Source organism: Dunckerocampus dactyliophorus, chromosome 6 (genome assembly GCF_027744805.1).
Source record: "Dunckerocampus dactyliophorus isolate RoL2022-P2 chromosome 6, RoL_Ddac_1.1, whole genome shotgun sequence".
Lineage (NCBI taxonomy): Eukaryota > Metazoa > Chordata > Actinopteri > Syngnathiformes > Syngnathidae > Dunckerocampus > Dunckerocampus dactyliophorus.
This window is the reverse complement of record NC_072824.1, coordinates 23,447,497-23,471,329: the sequence shown is the minus strand read 5'-3', so window position 1 is coordinate 23,471,329 and position 23,833 is coordinate 23,447,497.

Sequence of the window (23,833 nt, the reverse complement as noted above, 5' to 3'; positions counted from 1 at the left end):
TTCCTCGCTTGTAAAAGAGTTGGCGGGGAGTCAAAAAGGGAAAGTCTGGAGGATATTTTTTTCCTCTTTTGTTCCATTCGTCAAACTTCTCTGGCTCAATATAGTTGCCTTTTCTATTGTTATCTTGATTGATATCACTGTCCCCCTTTAATACTCTGTAGCATCTTTCACTTTCCAAGCCGTCTGTCACACACACGAGTTAGGGTGACCTCCCTGCTGGTAACTAATATTGTTGTACTGCATATCAGCTGAGCGTGACTATTGTCCCTCTCTCTTGCATTCATGTGAAATCTGAAGTTCTGAAGGCAATTAATAATAAAGGAAAAAAATACTAGTTTACTTGCTGGATGAAGAATAAATGGAAATCGTAAAGAATGTGTTTTTTTTAATGCATCCACTGAGGCCCATTCCATAAAATGATAGGCTTTTTATTCATCATTACAGTGGATCTTTTATAATTGTAAGAAAACTTTTATTTGCTAAACAGACCAACAATGCCCAACATTAGTAAAATTTTAAACTTCCTAACTGTCACAAGTGTAAAAATAAGCCAACCCAAGACATTAAAACACTCAGTACTAACTTGAAGCATAAACGACAAAGACGTAAAGCGAACATTAATTGTCACACAAGGTTAAAAAGACGTTAACCACTGTAAACTGCTTATGCTGAAGCTGAATGTGAGCCCCCTTACTTCGACAACTTCCAGTTTGCAGTATATCATTTTCCTTTCACAGTCTTCCTGTTCCTTCATCTGGAATAAGTGTCACCAACAAAATAAAAGGCAAAACACAAGTGAGGTATTCTTTTGACGCTTTGGTAAATGATATGCTGGACAATGTTTCAAACTCCGAAGTTTTGTATGTCATTAGAGGATTTTTTTTTCTAAAATTTTTGATCAAATTCCAAATTTTGTAAAACACGGGGGCGCCTAACCCTAACGCTGTATCCTAACCTGTATCCCATCGGTTTGGAGAGGGTCCTGTATTGGTAAATCATACTTTCTGGCGAGGAGTGGAATGATTTGAAGCACAGTTTTGAGATGGATAGATGCCATGTAAAAAGTATTAGGTAAGAACGTAAGTGAGATGATACCCCAGCAGGTGGGAAGATGAAGCTGAAATGTTCCATGAAACACTTTAAACTACATCTGGAAGTAAGAGACTAAAAGCACTTGGAAATACGACACAGGCTTGTGTGTGTGTGCATGTCTCTACATGACTGTGCGGCCATTATCATGCACATTATAATGCATTTGTGTCACCCCCTGCTGTTCCCTGCTGAAACTGAAACCAGTCTTCATGCCAGAACTTGACGCCTCCTCTGTCAGAGCTCTCTTTGCACCCCCGCCCTTCACCCCCACCAGTACCACGGGCAATAAAACCATACAGCCGCATAAGAGTGGCTGTTAATACACACACCAAACCCTCTGGCCAGCCCTTTACAGGCCCATGCTGCTGTGTGGCAGTGAAGGAGTGGTGGCAGGTCCTGCTGTAAGCCGTAAACCTGAGAGGGTGTTTACAGTGAGCCAGCGAGTCGTCCTGTATGAGTGGAGAGATCAAACTGAGCTGCCAGGAGGTACGCTGTAAATGAGCTGGCTGGAATTGACTTCCTCTAATGACACAAACACCATTTTAGTTTTTAGTGTTTTAGGGCCTGACTAAATAATCCTAGAAACAACACAGCATTTAGTCATTAACTCTACAGGCCTCCATCACAAGGCAATAGACATTTATTACCTCCATCCCAGAGGCAATGGTTTCTGTCAGCGTGGCTGAACCTCCAAGTTGAAAGACGTGTATGTGAAATCAGAAGCTGTAACGTCAAACCAATTTCTGTCCCGATCTGATCCAGATTGAGCATTTGGCAGCAATTTACAGTATCTTGAAAAGAACTGAATGTAGCGGGTTCCTCCAGCTGTCTAGAGGGCGCTGACATTCAAATGTAGTGCCACTGTTGCCAACTCCTCAAAAAGAAAAGCATCTTAGAAGTCTTAGAAGTCACTAGTGGATGTCATCAGCTAATGTGCATATTACTTGCATATATTGTAACAGATGCTGGAGGAAAAAAGCTTAACCTTGTAGGAGAGACAAAGTGATTAAAACACCTTAATTATGTTTACAACTACAAATAAACTTGATTCTTGGTTTGTTCATTTAAAATTGGCCATCACCTCATCAAAATAAAATAACCAATATTAGTATAACACTAATATAATATTAGTATTATAATAGTAACTAACATTAGCTAGCAAGATCAAGTCACAGAGGCACACTGTGGACGAGGTAAGTGACCGAGTCCGAATGAGGCTTAAGTGTAATGAGTAGTAATTTAATGAAGATAAGGAAGCATTTATGTTTTAGATCCCATTCTGTAAAACAGGGTGAGATCCACCCTGACGGCATTGCGCCTCGTCACTTTTAAGTCCTCTCATACCAGAAAAGTCCAGGAAAAGTTGCTAGATTTGTCGCTAGGCACTTCTGAGAATATATGTCGCCAAGAGGATTTGGAAAGTAGTCAGATTTAGTGACAAAGTTGGCAACACTGCGTACTGCTAGCATTACAGTATATCCTGCCTCTTCCCGCTTTGAGTACGCCGACGTAACACACACACACACACACACAGACTAGCTATGTTTGTTGTCAGCCAATAATAGCAATTTGATTGTGCAATGTGAATTTCTCTTAGAGATCAATAAAGTATCTATCTAGCCATCTATCCGTCCATCTAACTACTCTATCTATCTACCTATGTACCTACCTACCTATCTATCTATCTACCTATGTACCGATCTATCTATCTGGCAAAGTTTAGCTACTGACGTTAGCTGTCAGTGAATGTATAGCCGTTCATAATCACACAATGACTCCAAATTGTCTGTCGCTGATCTGAGACTGCTCTTGTGTACAGTATGTACACACACTACAGACATGTACGTGTATACCAGACAGTGGTGAGTGACAGCCATGATCCGCAGTTATTTCATTTGGGTTGAACTAAAATATATGACAGTATTTGTGCAGTTTAATTTGTAATTGGAAAATATTACTTTTTTGTACAGTCTGTTTTTTTAAACCACTGTTGATAACATGCTAGCCACTGATGGTGTTCTTTACATATACATATATACTATATACTATATATATATATATATATATATATATATATATATACACACACCTTCCTTCCTTCCTGATTTAATATTTTTTTGCATGTTTGTCACACTTACATGTTTCAGATCATGAAGCAAATTTAAGTATTAGTCAGTGACAACACAACTGAACACAAAAAGCAGTTTTTAAATGAAGCTTTTTATTATTAGGGGAGAAAAAAAAATCCAAACCTGCATGGCCCTGTGTGAAAAAGTGATGTAGGTTTGGATTTTTTTTCTCCCTTAAAGGAAAGCTGCGCTTTTTCATCCACAATCCTTATGTGAGACAAGAGCACACGTCTTTCTCTTTTCTGTGCATTTTAAAGATATAAAAACAGAAAAAAAGCGACAGCTCAGTAGTGCACGTAATGGGCTATAGCCATACCGTCTACAAAGACCGCTATTGCCTCCAAAAACCTCCAACAACATTTTCTGGTTTTAGATACATGCTGTGACCATGTAGTATGTCATTGACAGAATGAACACTTTTTTGCTGTTTTCAGCATTTAGATCAGGGGTCTCAAACCCGTGGCCCGTGGGCCATTTGCGGCCCGCCGAGTCACATTTTGCGGCCCGCGACTTGTCTTCAGAGATTACTGTAATACGGCCTCCGACAAGCCGGTGTTACTCGTAGGATGCACACATAAGCCTACGCTGAACTAAAAGTGAGTGAGTCACTTAAAAAATGTGGTAAAAAAATTCCACTCATATTCTATACCGCTTGTCTTCATTAGGGTCACGGGTAAGCTGGAGCCTATCCCAGCAGAATGCAGCAAAATATAAACTGTGAAATTATTTATTTATGTACAGTATTTGATTCACCCTATTACTGTATCAAGATATATTGTTATTGTGAGCCATGTATCCTGTGTTGTATCGTGAGGTACCCCGAGATTCCCAGCCCTACTCCCAATATTTGATGTGGCCCAGCCTCACTCTACCTCTACCTCCACTCTACCTCCAGCAGCCCCCAGGTAAATTGTGTTTGAGACCCCTGATTTAGATGAAAGCAGTGGCACAAAATTCAAATCAGTTTTCGAATGTTTGCATTTTCATCTATAAAACTGTCATTTCACTTCAACATTTGGAATAATGGGTTTGGTGTCAATTTTGGGTGTCACAAAAGGGCTATATACAGTAAATCCAATCAATTATATTTATAGTTACAATAAAAATGAAGGTCAAAAATAATATTACTCTTTTGTAAGATTTCCTACTAAATATGATACCACATTGTTGCTTTCTAATGGTTTGGGGTGCTGATTTAATAGTGTTTAGCTCACCTGCGCACCTGACTTACCAATGATTGGACGTCCATTATATTTAACAGGTATGATCAGATAAATGCCCGAAGCGCAAACTATCTTCAACCTTATCAATCATTCCATCACAGCCTAGGGACTTGTATTTACAGCATCTGTCATACATGTTTTAGCCTCTTCCACACAAACATGCAGCAGAAGCGATTATATTCTCTGGGAATATGTCGGCACCTTTCCCGCTGACCTTTGGGACAACACCGCCACTTGTATCACACATGGGGTCAGAGTTCACTGTTTCATGTACCTGTGTAGAGTTACAGGCCATTGGGCTGCCTGGTCTTTGTTCTGGACCTGTCCTGATTGACAAGCTCGCACCAATGGCTGCACTGATGACAGATATGACGGAGAGCAGACGGGTGCTCTGCGTAACATGTCGAGACACTTACAACACCATCCTAAACCTACATTTAAAAAATGTTAAGTAAAGCTTTGACTAATCTTTTTTTTGGTGACTTTTCTTCATTACTTTTTTTTCTATACTGGCTCTAATATGGCTTTTTGCGCATTAAAAAGCCGCAAGTGATGTGTGATCACAAAGAAACAGTTGAGGTTTTTCATATTATCACCATTATCTGTCCTTTTTGTGGCAGCCTGTGCGGTTTTCCTGCCACGACTGAATGATTTTTACATAACACATCCATCATGGGAGTTAAAACCTTTGTAGCATAAACTCAAATCCACTAGCATAACATATGTATTGCTAAAAAATCTGCCCTTTCAGCTAAAGATTGTAAGATAGAAATATACTGCTGACTTCACTGACCGTCTTTCATCAACATGTATGAAATGGCACTTACAGCTAACTAACACAAACACAATATTAATAGCTTTCCATGTTAAAATGAACCAAAATAAACACAGACTAATCTTTTCGATCATCTCGCTCACAACTGCAGCTTCCCAACTTTCCTGTTGGATGTAATGATATATGTGGTCCACAGTTTATTGTGTTTTGAGTGTGGTGCTGAGTTTTATTTTATGTTGGCAGGGCACATGAAGGCTTTCCCTCCACTGGGCTTGGATAAACAGTAGTTCACAATCACCGTCAGGTCTGCATTGGGCGAACAAAATGTGCCATGTAAACACACATTAATCAACATGTGGAGAAATTCTCTTGTGGGTTGTGCGTATCAGTTTCTTGATCATAAAAAGCACTAAGTGTTGATTAAAAGCTTTGGGCAGTCTCTGATTGTCTGCTGTAAAAGTTATAATACATCGATTCCATAATGAGGGGGAAAAAAATTCATTACAGGATAAAAATATGTGTGTAGATAGCCCTTGTGTGTTACAGGATTCTGTCAAGAGGATCAATAGATTTAGAGGGATAAGGTTTGTGGGGGTTTGAAGGGGGTTGGTTGTGTGATATGTTTTTGGGTGGGGGTTTATGTTATCAGTTAGCACTTTTCCCCAAGATCCTCAGCAGCTGGCTTCTCAGGAGGAGGACGCAGACACATACAAATGAGTTGTTGAGACTAATTTGTTGAGGGCTTACTGCTGTGGAGAATAAGCCCTTTGATTCATTCACCATTTATGAGTTAAATGTTCTGTCCAGAATATTTACATTCTCTTTAGCAGCATGGTGTAACATAGGGTTACCACATCTGCCTCACAGCCAGGAGGTTCTGGGTTCGAATCTCAACTTGGACATCTCTATGTGCCTCCCGTACTTCTGGGTGCTCCGGTTTCCTGCCACAGTCCAGTTCCAGCTCATCCGTGACCCCGAACAGAAAAAGTGGTAAAAAATTGTACCTTGTTTGAGCGAATTGCGCACCTAAAATCTGGAATGTTTGGCTAGTGTGAGTGCGCTGATCCACACTTAAGTTAGGAACACTCCCCCCTCACCTGGCATGATTGGAAGAAGTGGGTCAGGGCATACCCGTATAGCACAATCATAGCCTATAGAATGCCTGTAATGTGATTGTTCCTCACCAGTTCTTAATGACAACCAACACATTCCATAATACGGTACAAATTAATAGGAATACTCAGAACAATCCACAAAGTCAAAACCCATGACACATCTCGAAATACGGCAGGAAAGAATCCACAAAGTCAGCGAGATGGCATTATAGAAGTGATGGGACAAATGGGCTGAAGCACGAATGCTCAGTGTGAGTGCAGGCCAGCAGGGACCATAAATGGCCTAGTGTGCCTACGCCCTAAGAATCACCATAATTGAATTTATTTGTTCTACTTCTATACAGGCACCGTGTGGGGCAGATGGTATGGAAGTTTAGCTTTTGTGCATCACATAGTGCTAAAAAGCTATGAAGGCCACCGGAGTGGATGATAAAGACATTTCCATCAGAAGAACAATGTGGTATTAAGTTAGAAACATCCTGAATGTGTTTGAAGCTTTTGGCTTTCCTAGCTTGTCACTTACGGTAGTGAAGGCCTCTCAATGGCTAATCCAGTTTAGATGGTGCCTGCATGTGGAGGAGAGAATCTGGCATCCCACCAAATGCAACTCAATGGATGTGTTTCCTCACAAAAGCAAAAATGGCCGCCCCTTGTCTTCCCTCCTTGTACCCGGCTTGGCAAGCACATTGAATCCAGCTCGTTTTTCATATATTTGTCAAGAGCACAGTTCACATTTGAACCTGTCACCATGGTTTTGGGACCTGGAAGGGGCAGGACATGTGTTTACTGTACACGTTAGAAACTGCTGAGAAAAAAGAGGGTTGTCTGGAGCACCGGTCTGCGTTTTTAGTGGCACGTTCAAGAGTGTGAGACTGGGGTTTGTTCAAGCAAGGAGCTCACAGTTCTGTTCTGTTCTGTTCTGTTCTGTTCAGTTCTGTTCTCACAGGAGGCCATATGAGGGGATGGCTATCAAAACCTGTTCTCTAATTGGATGAGATGCACCGGGAACGCCAAGTGATTGTGTGCCTTGTTAAAAGCCTGTATGAGATATTGGCCACAACATTAAGCACACCTGTGCAATCTAATTAGATATGCTACAAAATGTTGGCACATACAAAGGTAGTAATACTTTTATTAATTTGACAATATGTTTCGTATTACTTAGTAGTTGTGGTGTAGAACTATACTGCTTCATACTGACATACGTTTCTAATATTTTGGCCCTCTCATTAAGGTAAATCAGAGATCTAAAGTATTAGAAACACCTATCAATATGATGCACAATACATCTCTGATTCATTCATATATTTGTAGGGGCAGAGTAGGTAGAACGATAGATAGATGATGGACATAGCTGATTTTTATATTTTCTAATATTTTGGTTCTTATGTTGGTTCACTGTTGAATCATTTGTTTATTTCAGGCGAATGGATGGTGCAGTGGAAAGACAAGAAAAATATGCAGAGACAGAGTCATTGTAATGTAGGCAAAAAGAAAGCAAATGATGACAGTGCAAAAAGGCTCTGTGAATACTAAAACAGGTGAGTACCTGTGAGTACCTGGAGTTTCCAGCAGGTAGGACAGAACATCTCAGTGACAGCATACAGTAGATGTGACAGTGAGAGTGATGATGTCAATGACAATGGCAATGGGCTTATGAACCCAACTGATAACTAATTGAACACAGCTGCACACAAAGCGCCACTGGAGCAAAACAGCTGCACTTTACACCCGACAAGAAGTACACCATGCAAAATAACGTATCCTCCACGTAGACCCACCACCTGCGGGGGCAAGTATAAGGGCCCGGTGCTCTGCGTATTGGGTGGTGGTCAAAGGCGGGCACCTGGCCGGCCTGGTCTTTGGTGGCCAAATCTGGTTCTTGTTCTTACATTTTGACAGAAAAATTGTACTACGTGCAGTTCTTCTGAACTTATTATACATTATATACAATATTATATGATCATGCAACAAGATATTCTCAGCATTTTTTGTTATCAAGAATAAATACTTGAATGTCTGCTTGTCACGTCGACATTCTCACTTCACTCCTCATTTCAAAGCAAGTTATCCGTCAATTTGTTAGTAACAACCTAATAATTAAATGCATGGGCAATTGTGTAATAATATCATGAGGTTATATTCATATTTATATTCATATATACAGTATTGACAGTTACAAGTGCCCGTCTGAGGGCAGCCATAACTGCGACGTGGCCCTCAATGAGTTTGACACCCCTGTGGTAGAACATTGTCCCAAATTCAATTTGAATTTAAAACCACTGAATTGAATACCACTTCTCATGGTGGCATCGAGAAAAGGATCCTTTAATTGAAGGGAATTAAATGAGTCTTTTTACTATTTGCATGAATAGTGTTGCTGCCGAGTAGTTTGATGTCTTGCCCAAGGGCACTTTGACAGAGCATGAAGTCTATAGTAAATCATCTGCTGTCTCTGGGTCTTGAATCTGGTTCTGAGTCCTGACTGACTGAACCACTATTAGCAAGCCCGGGAAATTTGATAAAGCATGACCGTGATTTTTGATTGTAAAAAAACAAACAAAAAAACAAAGTACATATAATCACTATTAAATCTTTGGCATGATGTCAGTTGGTGTCCAAACGTGCATGAGAAGTCTTCATTTGAATCTGACAGTTTAATTCGCTTCAGAGATTCTTGGTGGAAAGATACAAGAGAAGGACAGATGCGGTTTGCCCCTCCCGAACTGACAGTCCCTCGGCGACGCGCGATTGAGGGGCGCTTTAAATTGACAGGTTTAATTTCTCTGCCAAAAGCCAACGTGAAGGAGGCCAAGAAAGAGCTGGGAGGGAGAAAAAAGAAGAGGGAATTGAAAACACCAGGTTACATGGCAGCATTTTAAAGACCATCTCCCTCTGCTGAGCTATTCAGCTCTGGCAAATTAAAGCTGAATTGGCTCTCACACGTCTTCTGCAGTTCGCTCTGCTCTGTTTGTTCGGCTCAGGAGGAATTCCAGTGTATACAGAATGGACACTGTCTTTGGGATGTAAATTTCTTATGGGCTTTGAGGCCTTAATGGGATAGACGTCTGGCTCATCAGCAGCAAATCTGTTGGCCTTGGTGCACTCACACATAACTTTTCTTTTAACAGCAGACACATGCATGGTACGTCCATTGCTGGCTTTTTCTGAAAGAGATCCTTCTGGTAAGGGGCTGAGGTCATGGCCCTGACACTCAGAGGTCGTACTCACTGCTCCCAGCACCTGCAGGTCCGATTCTGTCGGTACTTCAGCTAGAACAACAATAGGTGATATAGTCTCTAGAAAATCAGAAGACGTCTGCTTGTAGGTTCCTGATTTTGTTCCACACAACACTAAACTCTGATATGGTTAGTGTTGCTGTTCTGCTGTGATTGTAATTCATCCTAATACAGATACCGGAGCATTTGTTCATGCTTCATATCAACATCTGTTCTGAGTGATGCGTGCACAAGTGGACCCATCTGACATAAACATGGCGCGCCACATGTTTCCACCTGTGTTATTTATAGACAAACATAGAAAGAGACAGTAAGGCACTTTGTGTGAATGAAGAACTTGGATAGAGATCAGATATGCTCCAGTGCATCAAACCAACATTGGGTCAGCGCTTCCCACTTGTGCACATTTGTATTGACCATCAGCAGTCTCATAATGTAAATGACGTTGAATGTACTTGAGAATGTACTGGAGTTTACACAGATAACAGCAGGCTGTTAGTCCATCTGTGTAGTTCAGGACATGTTGTCACTGTTAAAAGAATCTAGTCAGAACCACTTGTACCGATCAGACATCAATGCCAGTAACTGCTTCCGTTCTAATAATGTTCATAGTTTTTCATAAAAAAACAAGGAAGAAAAGTCCTGAACCACTGTGTACATACTGTACAATGCTATGTCCAACCGCTCTTACTCAACGCACTTATTACTAATTCTTCATTTCTTTGTGTGTACATTGTCTGTGGTCACTCATCATCCAACTATGTTTCTGTCAACTATTTACCTTTCCATCAGTTATTATATACAGTATTTATTATGACTACAGTCATTATAAATCTTGACTAGAATCAAATAAGCTTTACTTCTTCCTACTCCTTTTTGGACATGTGAATTGTACTATGTGATTTATTCCATTGTAAGATGTTCAAAATAAATTAAACCATTACCATTAACAATATAATCCGTGACATTTGCACACAAATTTTGTACTGAAAATTAAAATTTGCTGTCTTGGTAGGGTGGTTTCATTGCTTACATGTATATAAGTATCATGTACTGTATCTATATGTAACGAGAAAAGAATAGAATAATTCACATTTGTTAAACATTTGTTCATTGTGAACGTTTATTCATTTTTCTGATAGACTGAAAAACATCTATGGTCATACATTTTATCTGTAAATGAAGTACATCCTCTATCCTTGACTTATTGCTAACTTGAGTTGACGGTCCAATAAAGCCAGGTTTGTGTATTTCAATAAAGTTTACAAAAAAAAAAGCTGACACTGATTTGTCCTCTCTGTAGAAGGAGGCAGTGACAAGCACCTCCATGGTAAGTACTGCAGCGCCCCAGCATGTGACATTTCCCTGTATTTTACGTCTGATGTATTGTCTGGTATCTTTTATCACCAACACAGACAGACACAAACGTATAGGTGAGTTTCATCAGCAGCTGTCCGGATAGCTCAAACGTGCCATTGGTGCATAGAAGGACCCTTAGCGGCCCTGCAAGGTGCCTGGCATAAAAAACATGAAGTCCGCACTGAACAGCGCCTGCACTAAATATAAATGTATAATTAGGGAATTTACAACTGTGATTGACCGGGCAATTCCCAAAAATCGACTGGTCGATCGCAATTAACGGGTTGGCTGCCCCTGATCTAGACACTCAGAAGCCATCTTGAGAACTTACATTCTACAAAGTGTGCTTAGTCGGGCTGGTGGTCCACATAATGCTGACTTGCATTTAGACAGGTATGACTTCCCTGAAGAAAGTATGTAAGTGTCAATGGTTGTTTGTCTATGTGTCCTGTGATTGACTGGTGACCAGTCCATTGTGTACCCAAAGTCAGCTATGATAGGCTCACCCAAGACACTGAAACAGTAGGAAATTAACAGGTTATTGTCCCATCTGAAACATTTTCAGGTAAAACTTTCGGCCTTTCATCCACACGGAAACGGTGCAGTGGGTGCCCTGAAACTGTATATTTTGAAAACGGCTTCCAGAGTGGGAAAATCTGAAAATGCTGGCTTGCCGTTGACATGTAGACTAGTCAAACCGCTACTTTATGAAAACAATGACGTCACCGACCCGTCGCCGTAACGTGACCAGAAGCGAGCTTTGACGTCAAGCCAACATAATATCTGAATATTACGACTGGCATGACTCACCCCATTTCTCTCGCAAGTCTGATTAAATAGGCTGTTTGTCTTTATTAATGTTTTTGAAGACCCTTGTTCTTACCATGACCCCCTTTTCATGATACACCTGATCTCACCATCCCAAAGGTCAATTTTTTTTTACTGCTGACCTATCAAATGATATTATAGGCCCCTTTCTTTCACGAGTGCCGATTTATGAGCCATCTGTGAAAACATGACAGGACTTTCTCTCCTCCTCCATGTCTCCTCACTGAGTCAACAGGAGTCTGTGTGAGATGCTTCCCAGATGGAGGGGCGTCATAAATGTTCACACTCACGAAGGAGAGACACATCAAACTCCTCCAAGGGGTCTCTGGAGTTGTGACACAGGTTCATCTTGTTTTTCTTTATTCTTATGATGGATGAAAAACAGTTAAGAAGATATACGGTGTACTGTGGAAAAAAGGTCCTGTCCTCCGCCAATAATCACTAAGGAGGTTTGTCCATTTATTCGTTAGTATGCCACACCTGTTTACAGGGTTTGATATGCAGTATTTTTTATGATGTGCAAGTGAGAATAATCACAAAGTCAAATTTCATTAAAAAAATCAATCTTTCCCGATTTAGACAAAATGTGCTGTGTTCATGTATAGGGTCAGAAACTGAATCTGAAGCAGCACATTTAAATTTGCCATGGAAAATCCAATTTAGCATGTTCAGGCTCCTATAGGTCTGTCAGATGTCATCAAATCAGTTTCTAATTTGCTGTGCTTGCTTTGGATCATATTACATTTTATTCCCTTGGATCCAGAATAAATTCTGCAAGAGGTCTGTGCTATCTGAGCGCTCTTATTATTTCAGAAATCAATCTAAGTGAGTAAAAGGCATGACTCACGCTTGGGAGCTGAACAGTCATGACCACTTTCACTCACACTGAGTGTTTATATCGATTGATGCTATTTTGGGTAAAAAGGAGGCATCAATACATAGATGTGTGCAGGCATACAGAAAAGTGATTCCAAATCACACACGCAGATAATGTCCTTGCAACACGGCTACAGCTAACACCCATCTTGAAAGATGCTGACCGCCTGGTCGCGGTGTTAGATCTCACTGACTTGTGTTTGAAGTGTGTGTGTTTGTACGGAGGCAGGGAGTTGTCCGGTCGGCACATTATCTTCCGACACACACACATATGCACACACACACTCCCTGACCTCCATTGCCAGGCCTTGAGGCCGCAGAACTCATTGAATAGAAGAGCAGATGGTGGAGAGGTGGCTTTAATGGAAAAGTAGACTAAAAGAAAAGTGGGTAGTGCTGAAAAGAGGGAAACCTCCGACAGGTGTGTGTGTTTGAAGCTAGATAGATTAGATCGATAGATAGGTAAGATACTCAAACGACACTCAAAGTTTACTCAAAGAAGCCGGATAATTTCAATACATTTAAATTATGTCTCCTCTATATGGCTACAACATTGTTACACGGCAATCACAACTTTTCCAAACTTCCTCTCGCTCAGCGTCAGAGGACAAATTTTGTGCATATGTTTTGCTTTTTGTAACTTTTTTGCAACACCAATTCAAGAAAATCGTCCCCACCTCCTCTTCTCTGGGATTATGTCTCCATGCAGGCGAGTGCCCTAATGCCACTCAATTTAATGCCCCAATGAAAAACGATAAACCCAAGACATTTTCATCACTTAAAACAAAAAAACAGGACAGCAAGGACAGGACATGAAAACAAGACATGTCCTGGGAAAACAGGATGTTTGGTCAGCCTAACATGGATACTTTTATTATTCCCCAGGAAATTCAGTAGCCAGGAGCAAGCACATAACACTACAGGTTTTATGCAGCATGTATGAATTACCAGACACACACACACACACACACCCCAGAGACTGAGTTGTGTCTGTGTGTGAGTCAGCGTCCCACAAAGGGATGGTGTGAAAGTCATCTGTTTCCATTGTGAACATTACTAATCAGATTCATCACATTTCATTTAATTCAATTACTTAACACACTGACCACACACTTATCATGATTGGTTACAGCTGTTGCTTCATAAAATATTTTACATCAGGTTTGTATACGTCATATTTACATGTACGTCCTGATAACCGTTATGGGGTAAATGCAACTTACTGCATTCTGTAGAAGCTTTATCTCCTAAGTGACAACCAATTAGCCAACAATATAAAAGTAGTCCAACTGCAGAAGTATTTTCAAGCTGTCTGAATCATCCCCAATAGAGGGTTCATGTCAAACTGGACAAAATATGATTCCCATGTCCTTTCTTTGTTCTTGTACCCAGCAGAATCCCAAATCCAATTTAAAGTACTTAATATCAGCCCCTGGGTGCAGAGATTTTCCTGTGGTGATAAAATATGCCAAAAATAGTGGCCTGTGCTGACTTTGGCTCTGTCTGTTGGTATCGGTTTCTATGATTTTGGCAATCAGGGGAGATGCATCTTCCCAGACCGAGACAACAAAAATATGGTAAAACGCTTCAAAAAGAGGTGATTTAAGGATTATGCTCATTGGCGCTTTTTTAGCAAAAAAAAAAAAAAAAGATTGTCTTACAATCACCTGCTCTTTGAAGTATTACTGACTAAATTTCAAGATTTGATTTTTTTTTTCCCATTTTGCCAAGATGACATCGTCAAAGTTCAGTCTCAGTAGAATATTTGCATATTTATATATATTATACATATATGTATGTAAGAAACTCCATCTGCTGGCAGGCAACAAAAGCAGAGGAACACCTGCATGCTAATGGTTCCAATATTTGGACCACCTTACTCCCTCGTAAAGTTTCTCTTTTGGGAATGACTAAACTGCTTCCATGTTGGCAACAGCCTCAGACAAAAAAGCTCCAATGTTCTGCCCCACTGGTGAGGGCCGAAGAGGGGATTATTGAGGACGTGGCCCAAAAATGTTGCCTTTTCAAAGCTTCCAGCATAAAATAAAAAAGGCCGTATACATTCTCTCCTGTCATCGTATAATTTTGCTTTAGCCAACATATGATACCACACCAGACCATTGAAGGGATTTAATGCTCTGATGCAGAACGATCTTGTAGTCTTCTCTTCTCGAAATACTACTTTAGATTTTTTTCAGTTAACATTTTAACAAACCTTTTGTTAAGTTGAACTCTTTTTATAGCACACCTAGCATCATAAACACTTGAAGGACGCCCAGTGGGACACATTGTGGACATGAGCTTGCATTTCTGGTTTAGTTATACATTGAAACCTCAGTTAGCATGCATCCCCGACTTTAGGCCGAAGGTTTGCGTTCATTCTCCGGTTAGTGTACAATATGGCGTGTGTCTTGTTGTGTTATTAATACATTGCATCAGTCCAACTGTGTTCTTAATGTATTTTCATCACAAAACAACCTTGTTAGCATCCCATTAGGTTGCCACTAAAGGAAAAAGGAACCAGAGGTCAGTTCCGTCGCGTATCTATGATGCCTTCAGCGGTTGACAATATTAACACTTTTTTATAGTTTTACATGCGTAAAACAATTGTAAATGTATGCACATGATGAATGAAAAGGATAAATGAATATCTAAGGTTACTTTTACCATCACTGAAGACTGACACCACCTTTGTGTTTTGCTTCGAGTTATTTCTTAAATTCAGTAGTGTTTCTCACCTTAATAGGTGTTGAAGTCCCTGCCACACTGTGTCCTTCAAATGTTCATTTATCCATTTCATTCATCATTTGTATGCCTTTGGAATACTTTTATGCATGTAAAACTAAACGAATGTGATTTGTGTTAACATTCTCAGATGTTCTATATACATTCTCAAATGTATTCAGTTTGCATTGTTTCAGGTCGAGTCGGACTTTCTGGAACAAATTAATGACGGTAACCAAGGTTCCACTGTAGTTCTATATTGTCCTATGATGTCCTATGATATCAAATGGTAAAAATGGAGGGAACAGAAAGGAGAGGAAGAGGAAACACCCGGTTTGTTTTCCCAAATTTCACTATATCAACACTAACGGTGTGGGCTCACCCATCTGTTGACAGCTCAAGTAACCATCATGGAGGGGGGGTTCGCAGGGGTGAGAGGAGGCGGAGGAAGGATGAATTGTCGCTGTTGGATGGTAATATCTCTGCTGCATGAGTGTGTTGTGTTTTAACACACCCTTGTCGTCAATACCAGGACTCCTGCCATCGGAGAATGACTAAAATGTTTGCTGTTGTGTCGTGTGCCGTGTGTGCGTTGTGTTGAAATGCGTGCTGACATGCTGCTGGTAGTGTTTGACAAGAAGAGAATCTGGAAGACATTATCAGCACAGAAATGTGTCCACAATCAGGAGGCACTTAGAGGCGTGAGACAATGACCTCACAAGGGTTTGGCAAAGGTCACCTCATCAACCTTGCAGCGGCAAACAAAAGGATGCCTGAGGTCGACACAGGAGTCAGAAGAACCAACGACACCGCTTACACACGTGCTTGCTGAGTGGAAAACAGAAAATAGCTGACCGGATTATGTGGTCAAGCTGGAAGTGTGTTTGCATTGTGGGCGTCTTCTAGTTTTAGAGCAAGTAGGTAAAAACCGTAGCTCGGGTTCCATGGAAGAAGTGTAAAGCTGCACCTGACGACAGTTTTACAATCAGGAAAGGAAATAAATGTGAACGAATCCAAATAAAAGCACTCATATTAGGCTATGGGTTGGTATCACATATTCTGTATGGACACATGGTTCATTTGCACTTTTATTTTATGGTAGCATTTCTTTCATGGAAACACATCAGACAATTACTGGAGCGACAATACAATACTAGAACATTGTGTATGTGCGCATGAATAATGGCCAGCATGATGCTTTTGTAGCTTTAGTGCCGTGTGAGTTGTTGATGGAATCTGGGCTCCGTTGTTGGTCTCAGTGGTGATATCATGTTCCATATATGGAGCTGGACCCACACCAGTTTCTCCCTGTGGCGTGTCTGACTGTGATAAATCACATCATCTATTGATTTATGCTTAAACGATAATGAAGAAATACACTTTATAATCCTTCTCCTTCTCCATGCGCTAATGAAACATGATTATTATTGATGATTATGGAAATGTGTCCAAGAATCCATTTTAAACACTCATCATTACAAGCATCACATTTCAAATTCTGTATTCAGTGGGGTAGAAAACAACTGGGGGGAAAAAAGGTGTTCATTATTTTTGCTGAAAAATGTATATATACCTGTATTTTTCGAAGTTACTGGTTAGTTGTATTTTTTTTCTCCGCAAACACGTCTCATTCACCTTAAGTGGGTAATAATTCATAAATACGTCTGAATAAAGCCTAAAATGGACAGCATAGTAGTACAGCAAACAGAACAGCTCAAATGTGCGACATAACCAAGATGGCTGCACCCTGTGTGGCTACAGCAGCACTAGCAGCACTCCAGCCAACTTTGTTCAAATCCGGCCTGAAATGAGACGAACCCAAGTTAAGAAATTATTTTAAGTCGTTACTGGAATTACAACAGGCAAGCACACCTTGTCTGACAGCTTACTCGGACAACGCAGCAGCCTACAGAGCAGGAGAGCCACCTACTACTGCTAGCCGCTTTAGAGCGAGATAGGTCGCGGTTGTAGCGACCAGGCTAAAGGCTAGACTGTTTCTCTGATTCCATCTGTTATTTCCATCATCTTTCATTATCATTCACTCGTGGTGAGTACCTATACATTTTACTATACAATTTAAAGTGCCTTTAATAAGTGTGTGAGGCATTTTGAGGAGTTAAACCTGGATTGTGCGTCTATGCACTTGTTTGCTTCCTTTGTCGCAGGCGCATAATGGCAGTTGAAGAAGCATGGGGAGAATGTACTATTTAAAACAGTCACTTTTATTACAAATGTTGATCCAAACTCAGAGGAGAACATTAACGTCAAGCTCGCAGAAAGGTTTGGAGGGTCGGTTCTGCATTTGCGGGTTCTCGGAACATAACCCTCGCAAATAGCGGGGATCTACTGTAAACCAACGTTATGGTTGTCCCTGAGCAAATGAGCAGCAAAAACTGCCCTTTTGTAATGCACTCGTTACATCTGTTTGGTTTCCACAACGACCACATCATCCGATGCACCATAAACTCTTAACTTCCTCAGAAGACAAACCCGGAGTGGAAACCACCTCTGAGAGTGCAAGCGTCAAAAAACAGATCTTTCCAAAAACATTCACAGCTTTAGACTCCAATGAGCTGTTTCACAAGTTTACGCCAAAGCGGCAAAGCTTCCATCCGGTGCAGCCAAGCTGAACAGGTTCGCAAGTCAGGTGGAGAGGCGAGAACGTTTGTTGGCCGCGGGCCGGAGCTCAGACTGACTTATGGCGCGAGAGCGAGCCCGGTGGGGCGCCGCTACTCGCTTTACTGTTTATTTGCTCTCCTGTTTAACAAGCTTTATGATTCATATGTCAGCGTTAACTGCCTGGAGGGGACCAAATATTTATGTAAGTTAGACCTCTGCTTACTGGGGAGGAAACACACACATACACACAATGATCTGGTTTTCACATTATGAACACAGTATGACCCCAAAACACCTCAAAGCAGAAAACTAAGATTAGCTTGATGATGAATGAATGGCTGAAACATGAGTGCGTGCGTGTGTGTGTGTGTGTGTGTGTGTGTGTGTGTGTGTGTGTGTCTACTGATGATGTTGAGTCAACTCTGCTCGACTGAGGCATGCATATGATTAGGAAATGATGCTCTACTTCTTATTACTTCCTCACATCCTGTCTGGTGCATATAAGGATCACAAAAGCAGAGATTTAGATCTGGATAAACTTATCAATGACTAAATCTGTTGCTGTTTTGGACCACAGTCAGGTAGTAGCTGATAATGGCTAAAAACATGTTGACTGAGTTTGTAATGTGTTTTATATTACTTCGTAAAAGGGGTTTATATCATTAATGATCAGTCAAACTAATTAGTTAAATTAACCAGTTACTATGTAGTTATTATTTACAGGGGAAAGTAATTATTAAGGTACTTTTTTGAAACCCTTCAAATATGTATGCAAATTCAGATTTAGCTTTGTAGACATTTTTCACGAGATTGAAGTCAGGCTGAGCTTGTGACTTGCAATTCTCTACTAAAACCTGTGGGGGCAGTGTTTTCCTAGCGTGACCAACTACAACTCTTGTGAACTAGCTCTTTAGCTCCCGGTGTAGTAGTAGTGAACAACGGTGACTGAAGCGACATCCAGATCATTGATATGGATATCCGTGCATAATAACACGTAATGTCAGAAATAGTAATACTACTGGAAAACCGCTATTTTTTAACACCGTTATTCCCAAAACTGTTAATGATCTCCAGCATATTAGTTCTACAGTGCAACCTCTGAATTTGAATGCCCTTGAAGTAGTGTAATTCCGAATAGAACCAAAAACTACGCCCCACAAGGGAATAGAGACGTCCCTCACTACATTGCGGTTCGAACATCGCTCCTTCCCTCTATCTCGGTTTTTCAAAAATGTATTATTTATAATTATAATGTATTATCATTTAATAAATGATCGTTGGTTCATGGTTGTTTATGGCCTATTGTTAGTCCAAAAAAATGGACAGAGATGTCATATGTGGTATTCTGGTACCTACTAGGCGTCAGTAATGCTTCATTGATGAAATATTCCCTGCATTAAAGGGATAGTTCGGATTTTTTGACATGAAGTTGTATGACATCCCCATCAGCAGTGTAGTCCATCAACACTGCCTTACCCCTCACTTGGTCCCGTGAGCCCAGTTCTGGTCGGATTTCAGTGGTGACAAACGTAGTTCCGGTTAGTTGCCGGGGCCACTTAAGTAAAGAGTATGGCTTCTCAAAACAATATATGTTTGAAAGAGTAATACATTTGCATGACAAAAATGCCTCCTTGAAAAAAATCAGACCTCACAAATCACTCGGCTTTACTTTCCCTGACGTCCTATTAATTGGCTGCCCATTGCTGTGTATGTGATGAAAATGGTCGCAACCAACGCATCTTCATCTGCTGTGGAACACAAATGTAAACAAGATGGATGCGACGTCATGGTGGATGCATCTTCATTACTGAACTTCCTGCAATGCAGGGAAGTTGTACATCTCTGCCCTGGCTGATCAGTACAATATGTGCCAAATTACCAATAAATCGGCATTAATAATAAAAGAAGAACTGAAAGTACATCTCAAAGTGGGCAGTCTTTATGTGAGGAGACTCAGCTTATTTGTCACGCACAGGGTTTCCCAAATTTAGGTCAGTTTATGACAGTTTTTATCCAGTCCCTGCTAGTCAGAAATAATGTCATCTATTTTATTGATTATCAATGACTTATCTTATTGAAGGCTCTTTGATTTATGTTTGATTTAATGTTGTGGCAATCCACAAAATGAGTACATGGCGTATTTTCATGGCTCAACAATCTTGGTCGAGCAGCATCATAGTTAAATGTGACCATCCGATTTATTGTTTTCTTATACAGCAGTTAACTTGATATTGTCCTTTTTACACTCCTATGCCAGTTTAGAATGATGAAAAACGTTTTTCAAACCATTGCCATTACACTTTCAGCATGTCGGGACGTTATGGTAAACAGGCTCTGCCACTTCCTGCTGTCTAAATTCAAGGGTGTGGAATGTGAAGCGGTGTTGACTGCAGCGTCTGTGTTGGTTAATCTCCAGAGCTGTTTTTTATATGCCTTTACAGCCCTTAATAATCCTCTAATATAACCTGTGGCCAGAACCCTCTTTATGGCCTTAATCATGATGGCAGGGGTCAATCCACTTAACACCAATCTCTTCTCCATCACTTCCTCTTTAGCGCTCTTTCATGTGACCATCATGAGAGCATAAAAGTAAAAGCCCTGCACGTTTCCCCCACTGACATACCTGATCAAGTTGTAAGGAGCTGTTTTTCTAAAGGCCCCTAATCCACCATGATCACTACCACCACAGGTTTTTTACGACCGTACTGAGGGTTTGAGGCAGCTCGCCAAACAGGATATGTAGTTTCATAAACATGGTGAAATAGCTAATGTAGTTTTGTTTTCTGTAAAAAAGGTTCTCGAGCAGCCTCGCGTGTGGTTGTCAGTAAACACTTTTCTCAGAAATGGTCTTGTTTTGGGATTATTTAATTTATTTATTTACTGTGTTTGTCCAAAACATTATTAAATTATTGAACCATCCTGCTGAGAATTATTTGTCTATAATGTCAATAAAACACAATGAACCCTACTTGGTTGACATAGTTTAAAAAAAGGTTGAAAACAATGACAAATCTGCATTATTATAACAACATAGATATCATGATACAAAACTAAAAGACAAATAATAGATTTCATTTCAAAGAGGAAGATTTCAGAAAAAGACCCCCAAAGACAGAATATCCAGAGTTTTGGAAATGAACTCTGGGTGGCCTAAGATAACTCCCGCAGGCATCGGAGTGACTCTTAAACACAAAACTGACACTCCACACATCTTAAGGCAGCCAGACTGGAGGAAAAAGGCACACCCAAACAAAAGCCTAATCTAACGGTATATGTCTCAATCACCGTTTCAAGCTGTTTGAGTTTAGACTCAAGAGTGTTGGGAGTCTGGTCATGCCTCCATGTCTGAGGATTAAGGGGTCTGTTGGCATACAGGCTCTGTACTCCTATAGTCCTCTATAGTCGCCTATATTATTTACATCCCAGGATCCAGGAACTGAAATTCACCCCATTGGCAGTCTCCCCAAACACTTTTACCCGTGAACCCATGGTTTCTCGCAGTTTTCACAACCCATGTGGGAAACTATTGTGGAACTACTGTGGAAATGTAATTCATTTTTTACATGATGGTTGTTATTACAGTGTTTGTCAATCTTAAAAGTGAAAGCAATACAAAGAAGTTACAGAAAAGTTTGTTCCCAGTGCTGTCTGTCATGGTTAGGTACTGCATTCGGGCCGCTAGCGTTCATCCTACAAGGTGACATGGTCCAGCGCCACAGCCAGAAGTAAAAACATACGACACGTACAACGTCGGCAGAAACTATTTGTTGTTAGGCAGTGTTAGCTACACTATGCAACGCTAGCCATTCCACAACATCTTAATCAATGAGGTTGTTAGAAACATCGAAAGACATAAGAAGATGGATGTCATTGGTGATTGCACTTAGACTGTAGCAAACTGCAGATGAGAGTAAAATTAGTTGTCAGCTAATGATCTTAGGTTTTTTCTGGGCATTCCAGTGTGAGCAAGAATGTTCTCAGCCATGATTGCTAATTGTTGATAGCTTCGCTGAGGTTGTGTATGTGTGTGTGCGTGTACTCTACAGGCCTGCATGTGCACGAGACAGCTAGGTGTGAGAGCCATGAACGCCACTGCCCCTTTTCAGGCCGAATGACAATTCTCATTCAGTTTCATTTGTTATTGTGAAAAATATAGACATTTTTTGTACATTATTTTGTCTAAAACCACTATTGGTAATCATTCCATGCTCTTCTTCTAAAAGCAGTTTTGGTCCCCTGCATTTTTTACTGTCCAAAAACAATGTTATGCTATATTAAATGGCGATGGGTCAAGCACTATCGGACCAGGCGGAAAACGGCCGCTCAAGCCGAAAGATGTTTCCTTTTATTTTTCATTGATTCACTCTGCAGTTTATTGCTAATGTGTGATTGGCCGTCAGCGATGTCACACCATGATCGCCTGGATTTGCACACCGGCTTGCCAGAAGTTGTGTTCAGTTGTTACGATTTTGGCCGTTGTTCTGCATGGGTCACATACTCATGCCAGTTGTGTCCCCCTACCTCTGAAATCAAGATTACATCCTTGCGATACAATATACCATATGCAATAACAGGAGTAATTGTGAATTAACACTGGATAATTTAGTTTAATGGTAATACTTCAAAAAGAGCCCCACTGTTGAGCTGTATAATTGATATTTATGAACTTTCTAAATGTCTGTTCATTAGTTGGAATAATGTTTTTTCATCTTGGATGAGGATGTGTTGATTGATTGTTGAAATGTCTGCACAGCAGGAGAGGGTGACACACACCCGCACACAATCCCACAAGCAGAGTCAACAAGGACCACTTCACTACACAGAGCAACCAAGTGGAACCCAGGTTCCTTGAGGATCGCATTAACCCCATGACTTCCACCCACAAAAATGTTGGACTCCAAATAAAGTACTCTATAGGATGTTAGTTTTGTGAAGTTTCCAAGCAAATCGCAAACAAGAGTTCTCCTTTGCCCTCCTTTTCACTCCATGGCTTCTTTTTGCACAAACGGGCAGCCACCCACCTTGCCCCGGTGGACGAGCCACAAAAGCTGCAAAGCCGCATTGAAAGACCAAAAAACTGCAAAGAAGGGAGTGTTTTCATCTTTGAAAGTCCATGGTCGTCTTTGAGCATCGAGGTGTGAATGAGCTTTGGAGACGTTCAGGCTTCAGATGAACATCATTAAGGACGTCTTGAGTTGCAGAAAAGTCCAAAGGGCAGCCAAAGACACATGCATTCATTTGTAATGATGAAGCTTCACAGCTGCTCCCCCTTCATTCTAGATCACTAACCTCTTTCTGTCTCAATCCTCCAAAATGGCAATTTGAATCAAAGTAGCTCATCAGCACACCCAGAAACTATGCATGAAAAATTGCAACAAGCTTTGCGTTGCCATAAAAATCAATAGAGTGCAGGTTGCGAAGGAAATGAGCTACATCCTCATTGCTCATTGCTTCAAAGCTGCTCAACAATGATGGCAAAGAGCATCTCGGTAAAAAACTTCAGCCACGGAAAAAGCTCCGGGGTTTAAAAAAATAAGTATGTTAAATAACATACTTACTTACTAACAATATTAAACAGCTCTTATGACACAAACCAAAAAGCTTTTGCGCTTTTGAAAATCTTCACTCTAGCCAGAGTTGTCCAAAAGTTCAGATTTTAAGTACAAAAACCAAAAACATTCAGAAAAATATGCATTTTAAAAATGTTTGTGTTCTCGTGGATGTGGCCTAAAAACTCGTGGAAAGTGTGTCGTTTTGTCCTCTCGTTTAACCAGCAACTGCACTTTTGAGATGGAAAATTATTGAAAGTAGATCTCAAAGGGAACGTTTTTAAAAGGGTAGTTGCAATTCCCGT